Source organism: Trachemys scripta, chromosome 17 (genome assembly GCF_013100865.1).
Source record: "Trachemys scripta elegans isolate TJP31775 chromosome 17, CAS_Tse_1.0, whole genome shotgun sequence".
Lineage (NCBI taxonomy): Eukaryota > Metazoa > Chordata > Testudines > Emydidae > Trachemys > Trachemys scripta.
Genome location: NC_048314.1, coordinates 12,150,994 through 12,171,546, shown reverse-complemented (window position 1 = coordinate 12,171,546; position 20,553 = coordinate 12,150,994). Strand labels below are relative to the sequence as shown.

Here is a 20,553-nt window from a genome sequence, read left to right as displayed (position 1 = left end):
TAGGAATACATGGTAAAAATTAAGAAGTTAAAAATAAACTTTGCAAATCAAAAGGAAAAAAAAAAGCATATAACCAAACTTGCATTTCTCTCATTGTGCTCACATCTCTTTAAAAACATTGAGTTAATTTTACTAAGTAGCTAAATTATAGACACTCAGATGTAATCAAAATCCGCTGTACATTTCAACTTTCAAAATTAATCATCCTCCGTTTTTGAGTTACAACACCTGAAAGAAACAGCTGGGCATCTATATATAGTGTACTCGTAGCTATTGGTTTGCCTGCAGCTTTTATTCACACCATCTGTATGGTTCTTATTTGCCTTCCCTTCCCCTAGATGCTCTGCCACTTTGGTCTTAACACTTCCTGCCACTCCCCCCCCCCCCCGAATGCTACGCCTGATCCCTGGCTCCCACCCTCAGTTGTGAGGGATGTATCCATTTTAAAAAGACATGTGCCTCTCCTAGCATTTGGATGGGGGCGGGAAAGGGGTGGGAAATAAAGCTGCTGTTGAAATTGGGTCAGCTGAAAATTCTTTTTAAATACATCATTACCTCTTTAAAAAGAGATGATCCTGAGAGATCAAAGTATTTCAATTTAATGAGAAGTTCCTCTTAAGCACACACAATTTATTGGGGCAGTTTAAAAATAATTAAAAGAAAAACCTTACCAGATGGAGTGCCGCAAAAAAGACAAAACTTATGGTGTGTTAATTTTGTTTAATGAGAACCAAGTTTAAATTTTCTTTAAAAATTGTATGGGGAAAAGACAGGAGGGATAGACAGAAGGATTTGAAGAAGTCGTTTGATTTCTGAGTGCTCACCTTGCTTTTGTTTTATGCTCAAAGGAGGTAGAGGACTTGGTGGCCACATGGTCTGGTAACTAGGTCACTGGACTGGAGTTAGAAGACCTGGATTCTGTGGAACATGGGCCTGAATGAGAGGCCTGATCTCAGTTGGGGCCTAGGCGCCATTGTAATACCAAAAAAAAAAAAAAAAAAATCTAGTTTTTTAAATAATTTTTTCCTCTCCTCTTTAGCACATTGCAGTAATTACTATACAGCACCTCGCACAGTGGGGTCCTGGTCCATGATTAGGTGCTACAATAAAATGTTACTAAGCGTATCCCGCTCCAACTCAAGTTCTTTCCTGGTACCCTTTTTAAAGCCTTCCCTTTTCAGCCACTAGATGGCAACACAATGTTACATTTGCTTGAGAAACGAGCATTGAAGGTAGGCTGTGAAAAAGAAGCCCTGTGTCTGCCGCTCAGCAAAGAAGTGCTGCTTTGAAATTCTCAACCACAAAGGGTTTGGTCCTACTTCTTACTCCCACCCATTTCCCCTACCAACCGTGCAGGCTCAGGCCCCTAATCATTAGAATTTCTGAAATTTAAATAGACCAACCCCCTGTTTCATGTACTTTAAAAAGACTTAGGTTTTATTTAACATCTGCACCCACATGGAGAATAATGAACCAAATACGTTAGTCAAACACATCCTTGCTCAGAACCCACCTGAGCTCCTGGGGACGGGCACATACAAATATGCAGCTTAGCACAGATTTCAAAGTCCAATCTAAGTTCTGAACACTGTTCGGGGTGGGTCAAACACCCCCATCAGCTCTATTCAGTAAAGGAGCCACTTTAGAAATTAGATAGTTCTTCTCTAGCATGTCCTGTTAACCAGTGTGGTTCAACTGTGCAAGGGAGAGCAGCAGAGATCTGTCCTGTCCTGCATTAGAGGAACATATGCAGAGATCCCCTTCTGCATGGGGGTTTGAACCTGGGACAGTCAGTATTGTAGCAGAGGCTTCTTCCATGAGCTAGAAGAGCAACTCCATTAGCCAGCAGCAGCAGCAGACTATGGTCCTCCTGGAAACCAGCCACTAAAAATGTGGGCGTATCGCTTTGCTATATCACCCACACACCCAGGGTCGCTTGGGTCTTCGGGCTGCAAGAAGCAGTTCTGCAGATTTGGGGGGATTCTACCTGCCCTCTTCACTCTGTGCTGTTCCCCCCTGCACAACTCAGCTACTGGGCTGAGGAGCCAGCCCCTTTACTGGGACAGACTGTGTGGTCTATCTAGCTAAATCACATAGGGAGCAACTGCCAGTTGGCAAGCATTAATACCAACCCCTTCCTTCAATTACCTGGAAAAGGGGGTGGTATCAAGTTTAGAGCTTTCTGAAGTTTTGTGCTTCTAATACCATCTGTTCTGATCCTGAAATGGCTCCTCATTCATGCTAAAGGTGAGTCTGAAATTTATTCAAATAGCCTTGTTAATAAAGCTGCTGCAGACACTGCAGGGAAAAAAACCCAACAACCACCCACCCCACCCGGTTCTCCACCAACCATTGATTTGCTTCTCATAATAAAGGTGGTTAAATGCTCCCCTTCCCTGGAGGAGATGCTGATGTGACTCGGATAGGCACACCAGTGAAATGGAAGGACCGAAAACACAAACAGAACGTTCGGTTTCCTTCTGCTGGGAAGTTTGATTTCCATTTGGATCCAAAATTAAGATGCCTAAATTGGATAAAATAAGGAATGAATTCCAAATTGGAGGCGCTCACCAATAATTTCTGCAGCCCAGGAATTCTGGTGTCTCTGGAGAGTCCATAACCTCTGCTGTGTATTCCAAATACTACGAGGGAATTCTGTGCCAAAAAATAAGATTTGCAGAATTTTAAAATAGTGTGTGTAGAATTGTTGTCAATAAATAAATGTGGGGAGCAGCATGGCAGTGGGGAGCACAGGCCACTGGCTCATGGAGGTGTGAGATCCCCCTGAAGCCCCCCAACTGCCCCAGTACAGGGACTTGGCAGTGAGGCTGTACCTGACCCTGACACAGTGCAAGGCTGGGCCTGCCCCAGAAACACCCTGGGGCCCTTCGCCTCTGCACCAGGTGCACTTGTGTGGGTGGGCTGGCTCAGCCCAGCAGGATCCAAGTGTGGAGGGGCTTGGTGTGTGTGTTTGTGTATGGGGGGAATCCAGGTGTGGGGTGAGAGGTTTGTGTGTGGGGCAATCTGGGTGCAGGCGACTCAGTGGGAGATCTGGATGCACAGGGTGCTGGGGGGGGGAGGGAGGGGGGAGGTTCCCAGATGCAGGGGCAATGGGACTCTGCAGGGGATTCAGATGAAAGTGGTGGTGTGAGGAGATGGGGCTTGGTGGCCGGGGTCTGGGTGTGGGGGGGCTCAGTGGGGCTTGCTGTGGTGGAGTCCAGATGCAGCTGGTTGGGGTCAGTGGGGTGGGGGGACTCATTGGGGGGGGGGGTCCAGCAGGTGTAGGTTCAATGGGCCTGACTAATGGGGGAACCCCAGCTGCCACTGAGAGGATGCCGGGCTCCTGCTTCCCCTGTCCCCTTTTCTTCTCCATCTTGGCCCCCTCTCCCTGCCCTATTCCACTCCCCCTTTGTTTCCCACTGCCTCTTACCCCCACCCTACCCCCTTCCCACATTTCCCCCATACCCAGCCCCACAGCAGGCACTCCCTGTTGCACACAGAGCAGGAAAGCTCCCAGCACACAGAAGGGGAGCAGCTGCAGAGTCCAGACAGCCTCCTTCAGCTGGGCAGCTCTGCACGTGCAGAAATGAGGGGGGCAGTGACATATAACCCTGTGTGACGCCCATGCCTGGCCTCTGTTGGGGGACAACCCCCCCCAAACTGCATCCAGGGTCATCCTGCACCCCCACAAATTGCATCCATGGTTGTTCCCCCTCCCTGTGCGGCTTCTCTGCTGTTTTCTGCAGGGAAGCACAGGAATTCGGGGAGGGCATTTTCTGCAGTCCCACAGAATTCCCCCAGGAGTAAAATATTGCCACTTTTGCTAGTCAAGAATAGGTGAATTTAGACAGCATTTGGACTGTCTATTGCCCCATTGCAATGATCCCATGCTTGCATAATCTTTATCTTTAATTTTGAATTGACCCCCCACACACACACATTCATAAGAACATCGCAGCCCCTTTTGAATGTGATCTTGTGGTTTCTTTAGAAAGATATTTGTAATGATATTTCCCCCCCCGACTAATGTACTTGGATAATGTATTAAACTCATTTGCCACGGCATGCATTATTCAGGAGATGCGCTCTTTAGTTTGCACTCAACTGGTGTACTTTCTCAAAAGGGGTCAGAGTCCCACCATAAAAAGCCCGAATAGGAGAATCTCCAAAACCGTGTGCATTTTTAATTTTTTTTTTAAATAAGCACACTGAAAAATTGGCATTAACTCTTGAATCCTGGACATTCAGAATTTCTCAGTGCTGCTCAACACCACACGCTCCCGAATGATGTGGATTTATTCTGCTGTTGCATAAAACAGCGAGTAGCCCTAGTCACGGTCTCCATATGAACCCTAGTGATCGAAAGGGTTTGGGTGGGACTCAAGTCTCCCTTGTGAGTCCCACCCCAGGTGGAGTGTTGCAGAGGTTAACTTACAGGCACCCTGCCCGCCAGTGGAAGTCACAACCCCACTTAGGTGCCCAGGCTCCCCCTAGCCAATAGGAAATGCTGGGGAGGGGAAGGTGTCCTAAGCTCAGCCCTCAAAGGGAGTTAGGCACCTAACTCAAGGGTGGCACCATCCTCCACCCAGGAGTCACGGCTGCGAACCCTCTCTGGCGTTAGGTGCACAAGCCAGAGCAGCCCTTTTACCGGGAAGGAGCTACGGGGCTAAAGCACTTGCTCAGGATTTGAGCAACCCAGATTCAACTCCCCCATCTGCCTAATATGCAGCAGGGACTTGAACTGGCATCTCCGGTCACCCAGTTGCGTTCACTAGCCACTGGCCTGAGGCAGCTGGGCACATCCTTGCTGCAGAAACTTAGGTGCCTAAAGTAGGCCCCAAACTGCTAAGTTCAAAAGATCCTCAAAACCTCCACTCAGATTTAGGTGCCTACAAAGTTAGGTGGCAACTAAGTCCCCCTTGTGAATTCCACCCTTGGTTGCTCCATACATATCTCACACAAGCCCACGAAAGCAAAGGACTGGAAAGTTAAGCCTCTTGAAGAGTTTATACCCACTCCTCCTCCTCCCCACCCCCACCCCAGTATGAACCTTCCCATTCCTGCTTCAGTCTCTTCTTTCACCCCTTCAGCCCACTACCTTCTCCCACCGTAGCAGTGGGTGTTTGGTGCAGTGAATGCAGTGCTGGGATGGGGTGGTTTGGTACATCAGGGTGATAGAAGCTGGTGACAAGGAAAGGTCAGACGGCTAAGGACAAATATCAGCCGGAGCCCAGTGCCAGAGCCTTCCTATTAATAGTATCTGATGAGGAACCAAACAAAACACTACATAAAGAAATTAACCTGTGTGAAATGTGTCTTCAGTTTTCTGCGTCACCCCCACAGGCCAGCTACTTCTAGAGAAAACAAACAGATGTGCCTCACTTTAAGCCTGTTTCAGAATGCAACCCTAACGGTGGTGCTGCTACTAACCTCCCATTATAATACAGGTCCCAATTCCCCATTGCCTTGTGTAGCCATTTACACACCTGCACACTGGTATGGGTGAAGGGCGGCTTCTGATAGAGTACAAGATGGCCTCCTCCAGGAAGCCCCCCATGCCAACTGCAGCCAGCGGTGCTGCTTGCATGCACTTATCACAGCTCAGTCAAAGTGGGCAGTGTCTCTTCTTAGAGGAGCTGAGGTGAGAACACTTTACATGCCAGGGGTATGCCCCAGATAACATGAGCTTTTGTGACTCAAGGACTTGATTAGTGCACGCTAAGGCCTAGCCCTGACCTCCTTACTCACAGCCAGAACATCCTCCTTCCTTCTGTAATTCTACCTGCAGTGACTCTCAGGGCAGACAGCTAGGAAGCAGGGCACAAACCCCAAATTGGTTGGTGAGATCGAAGTACGGAACTCACAACCAATCAAGTGGAAACCCCTCAGGACTGTAACAGTCGAACCATGGAGTCTCAGACAGTCCCCTTGCCACACAGGTGAGCCTGCCTTCATGAGCGATGGTCCCTTACATCAAGAATCACAGCAATATTCAGGTTATAGCCAAAGAACCAGTCACTGACCCCCGGGTCAATCGCATCTTTGGTCTCATACCAACAACGCTTTGTAGCCAATCCTCTAATAAACTATATAAGGATTTATTAATTAGGGAAAGAAAACGAGTTAGTTACAAGGTTAAAGCAAGTGAACATATCTATACAAATGCATTGCAATCGTAAGGTCAAAAGGGAATATAGAGCTTGCTTATTATAGAAGCTTCTATGTCCTTTAGGGATAACCCAGGCTAAGCATCTCTAGCTTATGCCTAGAAAATCCTTGCCCTGCAAAGTCCAAGTGGCATAGAGATGACGGACTCCTTGCTTGGAGTTTTTTTATCCCCCTCCTACCATGTGCTCTGAGCTTCAAGCTCAGCTGACGGGAGGAATCCATTTGCAAGACTCATCTTCACGGGGAGTGGGTGGAGAGCAGACAAAGTCTTTTGTCCTCTTTCATGTCTCACAGTAGTCTGGTGTCACTGGACCTTGCCTGTTATGAAGGACACAACACCTTCTGTTGAATATCTCTCTCTTTTCTGGTAAGTTACACAGTGACCAAGGTGCACAATAAAAACTGCTCAAATATTACCTTACAACATGGGATACAGATATTCTAGTGAGATTATTGAATGCTTGTGAGTTACTGCTGCCTGCATTAAAGTCTAAACACATGCTTAGACTTCTAATACCTATTTTAACACCACTAAAACACAGGTGAGCCAGACTGATTCCAGCCCTGTATTTGTCAGTGTTCAGTTAAGACACAGGGCTTTTGCCATGAGCTGGCACCTGATCTGCCAGCGTCATGCCTGCTCTTTCCCATGGAAGTGCTGAAAGCCTTTGGAAATGGCTTGACTTTACTGGAGGTGGCTGACTCTAAATAGCATCATTTCTCCCGTCCTGGAGTTTGGGACCCAGCTGAAGGAGATGAACAAGCAGAGCTTGGAGATAGCTGCTCTCCACAGCCTCTTACATCTCCAAACTCATGGGGGAAAGATTGTTAGTGTTGACTCCCCACCACTTACCCCTACCCACACGTAAACTCCCTTCTGGGGCAGGTGTCTGAGGACCAGGCACAGAGAGATCACCGGAGCTAGGTTCCTGCGAAGTCAGGGTCCCAGGGAATAGTGGCAGAGAAATGTAACCACTGCTGCGCTGCCCTAAACCCATGACATTTTCCCCATGGGATCTTGGGATGTGTGCACATTAGAAGGGCCACACAGCTGTACTACTCCTCAGGGAGTGGCCCACCTACATGGAAACCCCACACTAGGATTTATTTGGCCTTGCCTTGGTTCTAGACTAAGGGGGGATATGAGAGAGGTCTATAAAATCATGAGTGATGTGGAGAAAGTGGATAAGGTAAAGTTATTTACTTATTCCCATAATACAAGAACTAGGGGCCACCAAATGAAATTAATGGGCAGCAGGTTTAAAACAAATAGAAGGAAGTTCTTCTTCACGCAGCGCACAGTCAACTTGTGGAACTCCTTGCCTGAGTAGGTTGTGAAGGATAGGACTATAACAGCGTTTAAAAGAGAACTGGATAAATTCATGGAGGTTAAGTCCATTAATGGCTATTAGCCAGGATGGGTAAGGAATGGTGTCCCTAGCCTCTGTTTGTCAGAGGGTGGAGATGGATGGCAGGAGAGAGATCACTTGATCATTGCTTGTTAGGTTCACTCCCTCTGGGGCACCTGGCATTGGCCACTGTCGGTACACAGGATACTGGGCTGGATGGACCTTTGATCTGACCCGGTACGGCCGTTCTTATGTTCTCCGCCCCCCCCCACTCCCTCTACTTGGGGCATGATCTGTCCCTTAATCCTTACTTAGGCAAAACTCCCACTGGCGTCCCAGTGTAGAGATTTCACACCTTGGTCAGTTGTATCAGACAGCATTTCAGCTCATCGTTAACTGGGCAGACTTAGATGGAGCAGTCAGATGGAGCAGCTGCAGTTTCCAGTCGTCAACCAGCATTGTGGATGGTCGGAACAACAACTTCCCTTCTTAGGTCTCATTTTCAAATGCCTCTAATGACTCAGTGCTAAAAGCAGACGTTAACTGCTCCAGATAAGGGACTCAACTCCTTCATCCAGCAGCTGTAGCAGGTTCTTTTCCTGTTTGGTGGATCAGCCCCTGAAGAGAGGCAGACACCCCTGCTTGAGTTATATCAGCACCTCTGAAAGCCAGGACATGTCTATGTTGTGGCTTCACAAAACCTGGGGAAGAAAAGGGCAGTTCAGACATGAGAGTAAGGTAGAGTTAAGAACAGAATGAAAAAAGGGGGGAGGGGAAACAAATGTAAGGAAAGTGGGTGAAGAATAATAAATAAATAAATAAAATACAAACGGTCAGAGAATAAATATGAAAGCGGGAAAAGGGATAAATGGAGAGAGGAAAGGCCTAGAGGATAAAATGGCTAGTAGGATATTCAGCCAATTATTTCTGATTCTTCGGCTTAAGCATGATTTATCACTGTAATAAATGAGTTCTTAAGACAGGTAATGTTGAGGCCAGAGCTTGGACATTGAGTCAGTGTAATCACGATATTAATGTTCACAAAAGCTATCTCTAGCCCAAGTCTCGCCTGTTCACACATTCTTCCAGTCATTCAAATAAAGGCCTAGTCAGTGAATGTGCCCATGGATGTGGTGGCAGTTTCCTCAGACAGGCATGAAGGACAGAACAGGTATTATTATAGCAGTGCTGAGGGATTTCAACCAAGGTTGGCACTTCCATTGCCCTGCTCTAACCCACTGGCCAAGGTGCTAGACACCCCGCTCCGTGCCTGATCCACAGAGGATGAGTGTCTTTTACAGCTTCCCAGCTACGCTGTCTCACAACTTTGCTCAAGCTGGAGAGAGACACACACAGCTCTGAAGGTCTCTGGTTCAGTCCTTGGTGTGCTGGCTGAGATGGCGGTCACTACATATTACTAAGAAACGAGCCCTCCCTCAGAGGACTTACACAACAATCTACAGAGATGAAAGGTGGTGAGAAAAGTGTTTTTAGTTCCTATTTTAGTGCTGGGGAACTGAGGCACAGACATGCTAAGTAACTTGCCCAATGTCACAGGAAGCCTGCAGCAGAGCTGGGAACTGAACCCAGGTCTTTTCAGTCCCAGTGCAATGCATTCACCTCAAGATTATCCTTCCTCAAACCTTCAGTGTCTCAGAGGGATAAATGCAACAGATGGAAAGATCTATTAGATCATCCAGTCCACTCCCTCGAAGGCCAGAATTGTCCCTCAGACAATGCTCTGATCCACTTATATGCTGAATGGATATTTTAAATGTACCATAACAAAAGAGGGAGGGGACAACAATGAACTGAAAAATATCCACAGCTATTAAGCCAGGTTACAATCCTTCATGATTATCGTGCTCTGCAGGAGCCTCTGCCCAACTGGTTAAGCCAGAGAGAGTCAAAGCATTTTAATACATTCTGACATAGAAAAGATTATTCAATTTCTTCCTGTTTGTTGCAAGCTTTGTTTTTATTGTCTGTTATACATTAACCGCTAGAGAGAAACAGACAGAGACACACAGAGACAGACAGACAGACAGACACACACACAGGAGACACACGCCCCCATCCCTCATTAGGAAGGACAATTTTATTATGGGGAAAACACATACCATTGGCCTGCTGACCTTGGCCAGGGGACATGGGAGGTGGTGAGTAGAGACTCAAAAATGCTTCCCCACCCCTGTCCATTTCAAGTCTAGCGCATAAGGCTGGGGGCGGGACCAAGGGATGAGTTACAGCCTCTCCTCAGAGCCTGGTGGATATGCAGGAGTTAATAGGGCACCAAAGCAGCATCGACACCTGCCTTGGGCCAGCGTTCCTGGAGGGGGGCATGTGTGGGCAGAGGAGCTGGTGGCTGCAATGGAGGAGGCAGCTTCTCTTCACACCAGAGAGGCTGGCAAAATGTCGTGGTTGCTCCATCCATTCCTCTCGCCTCTTCCGAACTCCCCCAAGCCTCTCTGCTCCCCAAGAAACTCTGACGTGAACCCCAGAATTTCCTGAGTCTGCCATCCCCTCCTGCTCATTCCAGAGGGCATCTAGTCCCAAGTATTTCAATGGAGAGTCTATCGCTGCCCAGGACCAGTCCCTTGCAAAGCCTGGCATGTAGGCAGGACAAGAGTGATTTTACAGTCTTAGACCCTCAGTAATCTGTGGGCATGTGGGCAAGACAGAATGAGAGAGGCCGTGTGTAACAGAGAAAGAGGATGAGGTAAGCTCCATTCTAATATACCCCCTTAGAATTACTTACATCTGCTCCACCAGTGTCCACGACTGTCATAGCCCCTTGTATGGCAAAAAGCGGGAAGAAGGTGTGAGTTGAAAGGGAGGAGGGCGATGAACCCAGGTGTGAATGTGTGGCGGTTGGGGGTGGGGGTCTCATTTGATTCTGGCCTGGAGAATCTAAATAGGAATGTCTAAGGCCATATCTATGCGACATAGGGGTTGAGGCAGGAGTAGAGCCGCAGTTGGGCTGTGGTGGGGTCTGGCAGCCAGGCCTGCGGCTCTGCTCCCAGTCCTGCCTTCAGCCTTGTACCTGGGCCAGGAACAGAGCCATGGCCAGTGGCAGAGGCTGGGGGCTGGTGCAGGGTCAGGAGCGGAGCCTCGGGACGGGGCCAGGTGTGGAGTTGGGGGTGGGACCAGAGCAGAGCTGGAAGTGGAGACGGGCTAGGTGGCACTCCCATCCTGTACCCCGTGGGGGCTGGCCTGGGCTCTGCCACACATCCCTGGATGGTCTTCCACACTCCCCTAGGGAGGCATGCCCCAGAGTTTGGGGACAGCTGGTCTCGAAGGAGTCTGATCTGGTGCAATATACACAGGGTGGGGTGTAGAAAAGCCCCAATTTTTTCCCACACAAGAAAGTTGCACCACTTTAAGCTAAGCTGGGACGTTAAACTGCTGCTACATTGTGTGGGAACAGTTTAAATCCGATGCCAGATAAAGCTGAAGAAAAATAGGTTGCTCTTAACCCATGCCTGGGGGGGAGGGAGGGGGGACTGGTGTGACTCCTGTGTTTTGAGAAGGCCTCTGTCCCACCTCTACATTTAGCTATGAGGTAGAGCAGGAGAGTGCATGGATCTACATCCCCCTGAGAGCTCAGGGTTCTCTTGCCTACACACACTTTGGCACCAATTGTATGGCTTGTCGTGCCCACAGGGCATTATCGAACAGAGCTGAAAGAGCGTAGGCGAGAAAGAGCAAGAGCGTGTCAGAGACAGAGAACCTCAATAATTGTACACAAACGGGGTGAGGGGAGAGACTGTCTCAATGCCCTCTCACAGGTCAGCACTGTCTCCAGACGCATGTAGTCTTGGAGAGCAAACTTCTTTCTTCAGGGAAATACCAGCCGCAGTGTTTGCCCAATAGAAGCATTGGAAAACTAAGTGCCACTGCTGCAATTTCTGGGGTGGACGTTTTGTGTGTAAGCTAATGACTAGGTGAGACGGAGTCTTTCATCACAGCCACCGCACCATAGCTCTGCTGGCAGGGAAGAAAAAATCATTATTCTGTATGGAGGAGGTGTATAGAGAAATAGGAACTTTCTAGGGGTTAGTAAAAGCTAAGTGGTTTGAAACACATTGTGCCGTGCTTAAAGGCACACAGACACCTGTGAGGGTTAGGAAACCCACCCTCACATGCTCCTTCCTGCTCCTTCAGCTGGGAAGGACACATAAAACAGCTGGGTAATTAGAGTTTATTTCTTCCCCCTATGCTAATGTAAAAAGCCTCTGAGTTGAAAAAGAACTTTATATACAGTGCCTCATTCTTCAGACTGTGTGTACACACACACACACACACACACGACTTAAGAATGGACATTGAAGTCCAAGAACTAGGCAGTATATGGTGGTACAATTACAGTTGTGGGAATCAGGGGTTCTTCAGTTCTACTCCTGACTCAGTACCAGACTAACGGGTGCCCTGGGTAAGTCATTTCACCTTTCTGCCTCAGTTTCTCAACCTGTAAAGTAAGGATAATAATATATACCTGTCTACCTCACGGGGATGTGGTGAAGATTAGTTAATGGCATTGAAGTATAAAGATCATTCCCTAGTTTGGTAACTAACAAGCATATTTTGAAAACGCAGAATGTCTATCCTAGGGTTTGGTGTGGATCAACCCACTGTCCTGTTGTTTACATGAACAACAATACTTTGCACTTCTGTAGTATTTGCCATCTGAGGATCTCAAAGCACTAACTTTGTCCCATGTGCTTTGTCCCATGAGCTCCCTGGAAACAACTACAATGCTATCTCATTATTCACCTTCAAATCCCTCCTTAAAGCTCTCCTTTGCCATGATGCCTACAAAAACAAACAAACAACAAACCAATGATGCTTAGTGCATCAGTGGCCTTACACCACTGCCCATCATGCTGACCAATAAGGTCTCACTCTTTCCTTCTGTTCCCTCATTGGTTGTCTCTCGTCTTAGACTCACATTTTAAGCTCATTAGGGGAAAAGGACTGTCTTTTGGTTCTGTGTTGGTACAGTGGCTACCACCATGGGGTCCTACTCCCTAGGACTCCTAGATGCTATGGGGATACAGATAATAGTCACATTTCTAGTGGTTTTTTTTTAAATTATGAAAAATTATTCAGATCTGCCATATACGATGTTAGTAAATGAATGTAGGTTTGAATGCGATTGGTTTTTGCAAACCATTTTTATATTTTTAACACAATGTTGTGTTGCATGAATTGCCCAGAGTTATACTTCGCTTCTAACTACATTTTGAGCTAGGTTTTCAGGCATCCACTAATTCCAAATAAAAGGTGGAGTCACCACATTCCCATTTAATAATTCCCAACAGGAACATCGGATCTCATCACCATTGAACTCCCATGTTGTTCCTCCACGGGAACTTTCCCGTATTTTCTTCCACTTACAGCTCGTTCAGTGCAGGCACTGGTTCACTCCATGATTGCCTAGTCCTGTCTAGGGCTTATTGACAGAACCGGGCAGGGCTAAATATGCCACCAACCCAAAAGCAAATGAATCTCAGCTGGTTTCATGGTCGTGGGAGAGGCCTTGGTCCCGAGATAAGCTGAGCACCCTCACCTCCCATCAACGGCCCAGTATCTCTCAAGAACAGGCCTCAAAACTGAGCCAGCCAGATTTTGATTGAGAACCCTTTTGTACAAGGTTTTGATCAGCTTCCCCCCCACCCCCGCCAACCTGCTAGCCCTGCTGGAGCAAAACCTTTTGCAAGGAGTAGGTGCAAATATCCAGGGCATGGTTAAGATGCGTGGGAGTAACTGTCAGCCATTGCCACATGTTTTTACATGTCAGTATTCCCCGCCATGCATGAGGATTTGTGGGCAGAACCCTCATTAAACACTGGTGGGACATGGTTGGATGTCCCTGTGCCTAGCGCTGAACTTATGCGGCCCTTCCAGCTGCTCATGGTGGCAGTGTCAGTAACAGAATGATGCAAAAAACCTGTTTTGCTTCAAGTAATCACAGCAAATTTCACATTCTGCAGAAGCCACATACTATGAAATTAAATAACTCCATTGTGTGTCAATCTTGCATTTTATCTGTCATGAATAGAAAAGGCAAGTCCTTTGCTTCCAAAGCATAATTTCAGCCCAATTTCTCCTTTTCTCATATTTCCCCCCAAATGATGCTCAACCTGAAGGTTACATGGTGCTTCCGATGTACCATTTGACAAACAAATGCAACATCCTCCTCTTAAATCTCAGGAGCAGCCTCACACACTCCAGCACTCCTGTAATATTTTATGGCTTAAAGGGTAAAAGAAAAGAACTGGCGAGAGAGGCTGGTACCATCCTATCTATGGTTATGCAGTCTCACTAAAGCTATGACAGTCCCAATCAGTAATATGGTGACTGGGGGTCTCTGGTGGGATTTTGATCTGCATGGTTTGAGAAACATTTCCTTACATCCTGTAAGCATGTAATGAAGTTCTCTCAATGCACCCACATTAAAGATTTTAAAAAGTTACCTTCTTCTGAAAGTCCTCCACACAGAAAACTAGTGTGAAGGAATGTAAAAATACTAGTGGTTAGAGAAAGAGAAGCCTGCTGTTACAGTTTCACTCAGTGGTCCACCCTTATCAGAGAAGCACATAAAATAAATGTGGAATAAAATTAAAATAGCTTAGGAGAAACCTATTAATTTATAATTCCTGCAGCTGGGCAGGGGGTTAGGCTGAAAGGCCCTTGCTGTCCCTTCTAAGCCCACGATTCTATAAAGAAGGGGGTTGGGGGACAGTGGAGGGATTTTAAAGTGACTTGCTTTATTGAGTCCACCAGATGTCACATTGGCATTTAAAAATCTAAGGTGGTTTGTTCTGCTGTACAGATTGTCTTGTGTTTGATCTTCTAAACCCATCTCCATCCATCATAATCATAACTGTCAAGATAACAGGGGACAAGTTTTGATTGCAGCCTGATTATCTTTGTCTCTCCAGCAACAAAAATATATACACCGTTCCGGTGCCTGAAAAAGTCTTTAAACACAAACACAGACCATACGTCAACCTCTAGAACTCTGTAGTATTGAGTGGAATTCTCCTGCTGGGACAGAAGGCAGGCTAAGGCCCTAATATATATTTTAAGTTGCTCTTTTTTTTCTCCCCACATTAGGGTCAAGTGTAAGAAAGCTGTGTGGCCTGGTAACACGAGCAAACATGGTGCAGAACTTGCATCGAGAGTTAACATGAGGAAACGGAGACAAAGCCTCTTCTCCGGAGAAACAGCCTAATGCTCTACTCTCTCGAAATCCTCAAGCTACGGCACTGCTACGATCCTCCCTCGGAGACCTGCTTTAGCAAGGCAAGTTGTGGCTCTCACCAGCGCTCCGCCTACTGGCTTGCATCGCCCTAGGCTCCCCTAGTTGGTAATCTTGGTAGAGAGGTCAAGGACTGACCGAGCCAGGGAGAATTAACTCCTCCCACACATCCCTAGAGGTGTTCCCTCTATGGCTGAGCTAAGTATCTATGCCCATTTGGAAATCCCAGTCTAACTGTACACTAGTGGGTGGTCTGTGACAAACATGTAACTGCTACTTCTCATGCTTGATCCTTTCTATAGACAGGAGACTGAAGTCTCTAGGGCTACTGATCTCTACATTCCACAAGTTTTTCATGCAACCACCACCATTCATATCTATGCAAAAGCAAAGAGCATAATCACCAGCACAGCATCCTCCCCTGCCCCTCCTCCAAAAGAATTACATTCTGAAATGGGGAAAACAAAGGTTATATGGCTCTTAACATTAGGTGCTTCTGCAATATCAGAGGCCTTGGTTATGTTGGGGGGGGCCCCCCAACTGTGCTAGGTATTATGCAAGCAAATGTCATAGGGCCGGATCCCACTTGATTCCTACAGGCTGCTAAGTAATGGCATCAGGGTTTGACTGTATTCCCCTATAGCAATGCAGCTTTGATCAAAGGTTTTATTCACATGCTTTTGTGGGGGCTGCATTATTTACAAGGGCCAGTGAATCATTTTTACCACACCATCACCTAGTCCATATGTGCCACCTCATTCTCCTGGGAAGTATTTTAAAATGCTTTCAATGTTCCTAGCAGTACTATTCTTTGCATCCCTTTGGCTATAAAGCCAAGCAGTCCTAGTACCATGAATCCACAGGCCTCGCTGGGAGAGGGAAACTAATAAATAAAGCTTTGAGATCATTTCTGAGAGCTTTCCAGCTAGCTTCTCTGTAAATCTGAAGGTCTCCTCTTTCAGGTCTGATCTCTCACAACGTATTCATCCGAGAAACAAACGTTTCATATGATTGGAAAGGGAAGAGTTATTTGGTATTCTTTAGTGCTATGAAGCTCCTATTTCTAATCCCAATGGCTGATAAGATACTGGATCTTAAACTTGTTATTTTGGTTCTGGACTGAATGGTCCCTGCTCTGAACCTCAGGACCAAGGTCGCTTTGAGAGAAGTGCCACATTTGGGAAAAATAAAAGAAAAATTGACAAATTGTTACAACCCCCCCAAAAGTGGCTGGCTGAAAGGCTTGGAACGTTCACAGCAGTTACGGTAGAGATGGAGCCATGATAGAAGGCAGGGGAGCTGTCCAGACATGCTTGATTGCATTTTGTCACATAGTTCCACAACAGATCACACAGTTGTCACCTCCAAATGATATAGTCTAACATTTTCAAAGTCAGATGCTTGAAGCTAGGCACCTAGACCAGACCCTCATTTAGGAAATGAAATGTCACCGGAGACTCTGAGCAAACACCAACTCTCAGTGACTTCAGTAGGACTGTAATTCAGTATTATGTGGTTAACAGATTTTCCGGCCAGAAGGAACCATTATGATCATCGAGTCTGACCTCCCTGCACAGAATTTGACCCAGGAATACCTGCATTGGCTAAATAGTGCCTCACTCATTAGTCAGGTCTGGAGTCTGTGAGCAGTTTTCACAGAGCTGGGCAAAGGATGTCCTAGACTTCCTGGTGAGTTTAGTGGCTGTAGGCCTCTTCTAATGCGGTGCCTGACCAGACTTGGAGCCCCCCTGCCTTCCGATTGGGGACACTTTTGGCAACCATGTGAATGATTCAGGGACTAGAAACAGCAGGTGCATCTTTAAAACTGTGCTGATGACAAAAAACCCAGTGACTATATTATGTCTATCTAGCTCTAGATCCCCATTTCGTTGACCTACTGCCAATATTTGTTAGTCTAGAAGATCCAGAAAAACAAAGTCACTTCAACCAACTTCGGTTATTCGTGAGGGTTTTTTTTTTTTTTGGTTTTTGGTTTTAAATTATCTGGTCAGTCAGTGTAACCTTTACAAAGACTATTTTCCCCCAACACCATGGGAACAGTCTGGCATCTTATGCCAGGTCATGAGCTAATCTCTCTAAAAATGGAAACTTTTCTAGGGTCTGGCAGTGGAAACAGAGATAATAGCAATCCAGTAAGGACCTGGATTGGCCCTGCCCCCTACGCATTAAGCCAAGCGGTTATTGTTTGTTAAAGCACCAGCACTCTTTGCAGTTGCAAAGGAGTCTGAATCAATACCAGCTTCTGCTGTAGTTCTTGCACTGAGAATAATCATCTCTGAAGCCCATCTGACCAGTTAGCCTTGCTTAATTTGCATTCAAAACCAGAAGTTCCTTAGCGGGCATTGCTAATAGAAGTTGGGGACACCCTACTCAGAACATGGTGCACTCATTAGTATGTAGAGTAGAGATAAAACTCTGATTGGCTCAGTTGTGTGACAGGCACAATTCTGGCTCCTAATGGAAATTCTCCTTTGGCTTAAGTGTCAGTGTCCAACACGCTTAGATAGGGAGGGTCTGTGTTCTAAGCCTCATCTCACCATGACCGTCAGGGAGGGTCTTGGTGCCGTTTCTCGCACTGGTGTTGTTGGTGCAGTGGAGGAGGCGTGACTATGTTTATGCCTCTACTTCCTGTCTCTTGCCTTGGGCTTGGCAGAAGTCCTGGTGCAGACTTTACTGGAGGTGCCCAATGCCTCAATGATGTGGTGTCAGCACCGAGGACAGCGACCTAGCAGGAGATGGTCTCTTTTTTTTTTGCATGGTTCTCTCCGCAGAGAGGTCGATGCTCTTTTCATCAAAACTTTCAAAGACTGAGCCCAGAATTAGTTTGAGGTGGAGATCATGGTCACGCTTGGCTCTTGCCTTTAGGTTACTACAGTGAGTGCAGTTTTGAGGGATGTGTGACTCACTGGGGCATCAGACACACAAGGAGCATCTGTCTCAGGCGGAGGACGGTTGAGAAGGAACTGAGGGGGTTGGGTTGCACACGCGCCAGAAGAGGTACCAACGCCGCCGTGAGATAGCTACTGCGCATGTGTGACCCAGACTGACACTGCTACTGAAGGTCTCCGAGCAACGGTGGCAGGACCTGAAATGGAGCACCCACAGGGGGACACACCTTGAAGAACCTCTGTTACTGCACAAGATGAGTAACCTTCTCTGTCCCAGATCTCACCAGGAAGTTCTAAACAGTCTTGGGCTGCATCACAGTAACTGAAGTGAATTCCTACATGGCCATGGTTTTGTTACAATATAAACTTCCCCTTTCACTGCACAGCTAGCAGAGATTTTAATTCTGACAGTGCAGTCCTAAGAAGGTGACTTAGCCTGGATGTAAACAGTACAAACTAAAGGACAGTTCCATCAGGTAGAGCTCATACTTCGGGGAGTGTGAAGAGCTGGACTCTGCAGTCCTTATAAGGCTGGGAAGGACCTCCTGGGTCATCTGATTCCTGAACAAGTGCAGGAGTGGTTCTATCATAATTTCTTTCGATTTCCTTTGAGAGAGAGGTGAGTAAAACACTAGAGTTGCTGACAGGTATTGAATTGTTAGTCCCAGAAAAGAAGTCCCGTGTCCACAGAACAGGAACAGGAGGGACAAGGACAATGCAAATCTCTTCCCTTTTCCCCTACAACATGCCTCACCTCTTGAAACGATCCTTCCAGGTTTGGGTTAGGAGGGGAGTTCAGGTCCATGGTCCATTTGCCTATCAATGGAGATTGCCAAAAAGGAATCCAAGTAGTCCTACCCAGGATGGTGGGTTGTGCAGGGTGGACAACCATTTACAGCAGATCATTTCACACAGATCATCCAGCCCTCAGAAAGCTGCAACAATGTTCAGTCTCTACTGACTTGAAATATCAAATTCCTCTGCATCCAATTTTCCTTGGACACTTTTACCCCTACAGCTTTCCCCAACCTCCCTGGGTGAGCTGTTCTGTGGCCCCTAGAGTTGAAAGATATCTGTTCTCACTACTCAACTTTAGAGTCAATTTGGGGGTTTTCTAGTTTTGGGCTGTCACTCCTAGTCTCTTGTTTTAACTACCTTGATTCATGTTTTTCCAGGAACAGAGACAGCTGAAGGAGCAGAGAAATTGAATTGTGTCGGGTTGCCTCTGGCCTTGATAAATTCAGATTCTTATTCATGAGAAGGCTTTAAAAACACACAACAAAAAAAATAAAAAACCCTAATCATTGGGATCTCTTTGTTCAGAAATCTGTATTCCATTAACGCTCTGGCATAAGACATGATGAAAAACAACAGAACGGGAAACCCACAACAGTGGGTAGCCAGAAAACAGAAGCAGAGTAAATTATTAACATACTAAATGTGCAAAAATGAGCAGAGGACCTTGACTCAAACAAAACAGTCCTGATGGGAAGAACAGTCAATAACTTCTCAGAGTGGGATAAAAGCATTTGTCCAGGAGGGTACATGTGAATTAGGTAGCAGAGATAAGAAGGAGCCAAATTCTAGCAAGCAACAGTTTCTTTAAACTGATTAGCGGTTTCACTTGAAGCCAGAGAGGGCCCTTCGACACAACAACATGATGCTTGGAAAATACAAGTGATTGTGAGTCTCCTGACAGCAAAACACCACGTACAAAATGCCTGATGGAAGGCCAGCAAACAACAAATTGCAATAATCTAGCTACACAGTGACAAAAGTTTGCCTCTGCATCCTAGTGAGAAAACAAGCAGGGAAGTTGGACAGAGCCCCTGGGATGATGAAATACCATTGACACATTCTAGGTGGACGTGACAGGAAAGCTCAAGATTCCAGAACAACTCAGTGATGATGGAGGGTTAGCAGCCTCGGTAACAGAGCTGTTTTGGAGGTAACCAGCAGGGAGACATGTGACGAACTCCAGTTAACAGTAATTACCAATTTCATCAGCACCTAGCTTTAGAGAGCTACAGGACATCCATGCAGCCATGTGGGGAGGGCGGTGGGGGGGGGGGGGAAGATTGGAATACTGGTTGCCAGCTCCTAAGGGCACTGCAGAAGCAACGCAAGTCCTTCAGGAGGAAAGACGTCGTATTGTTCTCGAGTGAAGCCCTCTGGCCAATGCACAGAGCAGCACTGACTGGTTCAGAAGGGAGCTTCATTCAGATGGGATTGGAAATGAGAGTTTGCCATTCATTCTCATTTGGACACTAGAAAACCAAAAGGGATCAATACTATTAAGTAATAATGGCTAGGCAGGTTGCAAACCAAGACAACTGGCTTATTACACTTAGGCAGCTGGCCTATGAAAAACCATGGTTACATGGTTGTTCCCCCTCCTTTCTCCACTGCTTACTACTTGTCTTTATGGAGAGAAGCTTTTGGGGTGGGCACTGTCTATTATAGGTCTGTACAGTGCCTAGCACAACTGGGATACAACTTGGTCCACCCCTGGAGGCAATCATAGGACTGGAAGGGACCTCGAGAGATCATATAGTCCAGTCCCCTGCACTCATGGCAGGATTAAGTATTATCTAGACCATCCCTGACAGGTGTTTGTCCAACCTGATCTTAAAAATCTCCAATGATGGAGATTCCACAACCTCCCTAGGCAATTTATTCCATTGCTTAACCTCCCTGGCAGTTAGGAAGTTATTCCTAATGTCCAACCTAAACCTCCCTTGCTGCAACTTAAGCCCATTGCTTAATGAACCTACGGAATGGCATAGCCGATCAGCAATAAAGCTGGGATAGATTGCACGTTTCCTGGCTCCCACTCTTATGCTCTAGCCACTGAACCAAGAGC

The 20,553-nt window shown here is 46.7% G+C and overlaps 1 long non-coding RNA gene across 1 annotated transcript in view; it reads right to left on the bottom strand.

Annotated features, from left to right (window-relative positions):
* Positions 1 to 812: 812 nt before the first annotated feature.
* Positions 813 to 20,553, bottom strand: part of LOC117867131 — a 35,507-nt gene continuing 15,766 nt past the window's right edge. Inside the window, exons 2-3 of the long non-coding RNA XR_004643315.1 lie at positions 2,572 to 2,655; positions 813 to 963 (exon numbers count right to left, since the gene is read on the bottom strand). This is a non-coding gene — a long non-coding RNA (uncharacterized LOC117867131). The remainder of the gene's footprint in view (positions 964 to 2,571; positions 2,656 to 20,553) is intronic.